This window comes from Dipodomys merriami, unplaced genomic scaffold, assembly GCF_024711535.1.
Source record: "Dipodomys merriami isolate MVZ:Mamm:240054 unplaced genomic scaffold, mDipMer1.0.p SCAF_5, whole genome shotgun sequence".
NCBI classification, from domain to species: Eukaryota; Metazoa; Chordata; class Mammalia; order Rodentia; family Heteromyidae; genus Dipodomys; species Dipodomys merriami.
In genome coordinates, this window is record NW_027206068.1 from 71,197,977 (window position 1) to 71,202,240 (window position 4,264).

The window sequence follows — 4,264 nt, forward strand, 5'->3', positions numbered from 1 at the left end:
AAACAAAGGAGGAGGCTACAACGCTTGATAAGAAATGTACTCATTATTTTGCCCATCTAATTGTAACCCCTCTGTACAGTATTTTCACAATAAAAAAATAAATAAAAATTAAAAAAAGAATGTATTTTTTCCTTTTACATGTGCCTTGATAGGAAGAATACATCTCTTCTTTTGTTGCCATTTATTAGATTTGTTTTTCCAGAGTCCAGATTGTAGAGTTGTAAACAACATAAGCATAAAGACATAAGCCAGTTTTTCCACATGGATGCCACCTACAAATGCATACACTCCCACTGAGAATACCTGCAGAGCTGCTGCCTCCCGTTATGCTGAGCTCTTGGTAGAAAGATGAATTAGAGTAAGTATGATGTACATTGTAGAACAAATTATTCTTATTCCTTTAGAGAACAGGCTAGGATACAAGCATTCTTAGAAATTATTCCTCCTACTTTAGTATATTTTAATTTGTATAGTTGTAGATTTCAATTGCTTTGTTTGAGATGTAGTAAGCACAAAATGTTAATTCCTTCAATATATACATTGCCAGCACTTCTTGAAGTGTGTGTGTGTGTGTGTGTGTGTGTGTGTGTGTGTGTGTGTGTGTGTGTGTGTGTGGTGTGTGTGTGTGTGTGTATGTGGAGAGAGAGAGACAGACAGAGAAAGAGACAGAGAGCAGCATTACTTTTCTTTAAAAAGGTAGATTTTTCAGATGTCTTCAGCCATCATTTTAGGAAGAAAAGAGAAAATAAATGGAGAGACAAAAATCAAACCTGCCACATGAGAAAAATATACATAGACTCTTCAGATTTAAAACAACATCTATGAACAACATGATTATTTTTGAAAATTCCTTTGCTTATCAAAACCTAAGGACACCCGTTTTCTCAGTCTACATTTTCTGAAAACTATAGATATCGGGGACAAGTAGTTAAATGTGGAAGGATAGACAGGTGTTTTGGAGTGTGATCTCTTTAGTTCTTAATGGATCTCTAAAGGCATCAGAGCAGCAAAAGCACACTGGCATCAAGGTAAGTAAACACTGCGAACCTTACCAGTGTGTATTTGTAGCAGGGCTTTCAATGACTTAAAAATATCCTCACCAGGATAATGACTCTAGGAGAAACACATTTTATGTCAATGTAAAAGGTGGCAGATTAAAAAGAAATTTTGCATACAAATGAATACAATAGAAAAAAGTTCAGTAGGGGAATACAAACTGATAAAGACAATGTATTTTTTGGCTATGTAGCTGAAAAACACAACATTCTAACAAGATATAACTCTTGATTATAAACCACATATTTGTTGCAAGGATTTTTAATCCTTCCATCTTTCGCCACAGTGAAGAACCATTTTTAACCCCTTTAAGCATTGTGCATCTCCTGGCCTATCTTATATCAGACTATGTCATGCAATTAACTTTGGTGTGGATAACTGAAAGCTCTCCATTCAAGAGGCTGAATGTGTTGTTTCACATTGACCATTTTCTCTAAAAGTTGTTTAACACAAAATTTAGGAAAGTTCTGTTCTGAATACTTTGATTGGCATCCTGGACCTCATTTAGAACAATATTGAATACTGAACACTTCATGACTATCTAAACACTGGCATTTCCATCATACTGAAGTTTAATCTTAAGTATTCTAATCCCAAGTATTTCTGTGGTATCAGTTGTAGGTTCCATAATGATCACTCCCAAAGCTCCTGGGCTGAACTAGAAGCTTCCATCAGGGTGACTGTCCCCTAGAAGAACAGGGCCACTAGAAGCCACAATTGTAAAACACACAACATATTGTCAAGGGATGATCATTCTTTGGTAGTGAATATCTTTCTTCTTACTATAAGTGAGCAAATATAAAGGAGATTTCCATTTGCATTTTCCTAATAATACTACTGAACATATTGTCATATTCCTACTGGGTAACTGTATGTCTACTTCTGGGAAATGTGCAACAGGTGCTGATATTGTTGTTTTGTTTTATTGCAGTTTTCTGTTTTGGATATTGTGTTGCAGAATTATATATGTGTGTGTGTTCATATCTAAAGATATTAACTCTATATGACTTGTAAATAATATCCCATTCTATACTTTGCCTTAGCATCTCATGATTGTTTCCTCTCCAGAGCAAAATTTTGGTAAGGTTCGAAAAGTAAGACCAAGAACGATAGTTATTGTATTCTGTGTTCTGTGATTAATGCCCTATCTCAGATTCTCCCACCTTCACTGGTGAGAACAGCTCCATTTTCCATGAGAAATTAATGTGCTGTTTTCCCTCTGAAAATACCACTATGAAGTAGGAAACTGACATTATCAAACACTACATTAAATTCACCTCATTAAATTCAGAGGTCTTATGGGACTCATTTTCACCACTATATATTCTTTCAGTTCACGTAACACCTAGCCCCTTAAGTTGGTGATTGGGGGGTTAGTCTAAGCCAATTGGGCCACAGGTATGAAGTAGGTGGGGAAGAAGCTTTCTACTTGATATTTTAAAAGTAAAAGAGGGCTGGGAAGGTGGCTCAGAGGTAGAATGCTTGCCTAGCATGCATGAAGCCCTGGGTTCGATTCCTCAGCACCACATAAGCAGAAAAAGCCAGAAGTGGCACTGTGACACTGTGGTAGAGTGCTAGCCTTGAGCTGAAGAACTGAGGGACAGCGCCCAGGCCCAGAGTTCAGGCCTCACAACCAGAAACAAAAACGTAAAAGAGCAAGCTCCATAAGATTAACTCAAAACTTTTATGACAGGATATGTAAGGTGATTATTAAAAAATATTCAGGATCTCAGAAATACATTTCATATGGATGGGTGGATAGCATTGCATCAGAACTCCAGGACAGGCGAAGAGTACACAAAAAAGTTTAAAAGACATCAGACATCATTTAGAATTCAGGAAAATGCTGTTCATGTGGACTAAAAACTCTCTCATCACACAGACAGAAATTACTCCCAAATCTAACTACTAAATCAAACAGCAAAGTTCTATTTTATGTCTAAAATACTTCGTTGATCTTTTCCCCCCATTTCAATGCAGGTGCTTGGGAGAAGAAATTACAGTTCCAACGAACTAAATTCTGATGACATGACGTCAGAAAAGCAGGCTCCTAGGATGGTTTGCAAGGTAGCCTTTCCATCCTGAAGCTCGTGGGCCAGGGAAATGATAATCAGACCTGGGTGAGCGAGTTTGTTCTGCTGGGACTGTCCAGTGATTGGGGCATGTCCTAATTCTGGCCATGTACTTGGTGACGATTGTGGGGAATTCCCTCATTCCTTTTTTGATCAGACTGGACAGCAGGCTCCATACTCCCATGTACTTCTTTCTGAGTGTTCTGTCCTCCATCGATCTCTGCTACGGAAACAGCATTGCCCCAAAAACGCTGGACCACTTATTCTCAGTCCAAATGAGCATCCCATTCCGCAGCTGTGTGCTGCAGCTCTGTGTGTCCCTGGCCTCAGGTGGTTCTGAGTTCTTCCTGCTGGGAGCCATGGCCTACGACCGCTATGTGGCCGTGTGTCACCCACTGCAATACACAGTCATCATGCATGAAGAGGTGTGTCTGGGGCTGGCTGCTGGCTGCTTGCTGCTGGTTTTTCAAATTCACTGATGGAAACCATCATCACCTTCCGGCTTCCCCTGTGTCGCAATGTCATTAATCACTTTGCCTGTGAGACCCTCGCGGTGATTCGACTAGCCTGTGCAGACATCTTCAACAAGGTCATGGTGGCCATCTCGGGATTTCTGGTGATCTTGCTTCCCAGTGCTCTGGTCCTGTTCTCTTACGTGCAGATCATAGCTGCCATTCTGCGCGTGCATTCTACCCGGGGACGCCACAGAGTGTTTGACACCTGTGCCTCTCACCTCGCCGTGGTCGCCATGAGCTTTGTGGCCACCATCTTCACCTATCTGGGGCCACGCTCGGCCTCCTTGCTGGACAAGGAGAAAATGGTGGCTTTGCTCTATGCGGTGGTGGCACCCATGTTGAACCCCTTGAGGAATAAGGATGTCATGGCTGCTTTGGGAAAAATTGTAGAGACACGCAAATAAAAGTTGGAGACTTCAAACCCACTTCTTGTTTTCTGTCTTTAAAAGGAAACGGGAAGTCGGATAGAGTGAGACAGACTCCTGAACTTATATCAAAGAAAAATATGGTCCAATGTGTGTGTAAAAAAGAAAAGGTATTCTTCAATATGCTTCGTGGCTTTCCTTATAGAGGACAATGCCTGGTAGGGACCCATAGTGGGACTCTTTTCAGATGCCCTTT

General features: G+C 40.4%; 1 pseudogene; it reads left to right on the forward strand.

Annotated features, from left to right (window-relative positions):
- The first annotated feature begins 932 nt into the window (after positions 1 to 932).
- LOC138810222 (olfactory receptor-like protein OLF3) lies at positions 933 to 4,047 on the forward strand (annotated as a pseudogene).
- Positions 4,048 to 4,264: the final 217 nt, after the last annotated feature.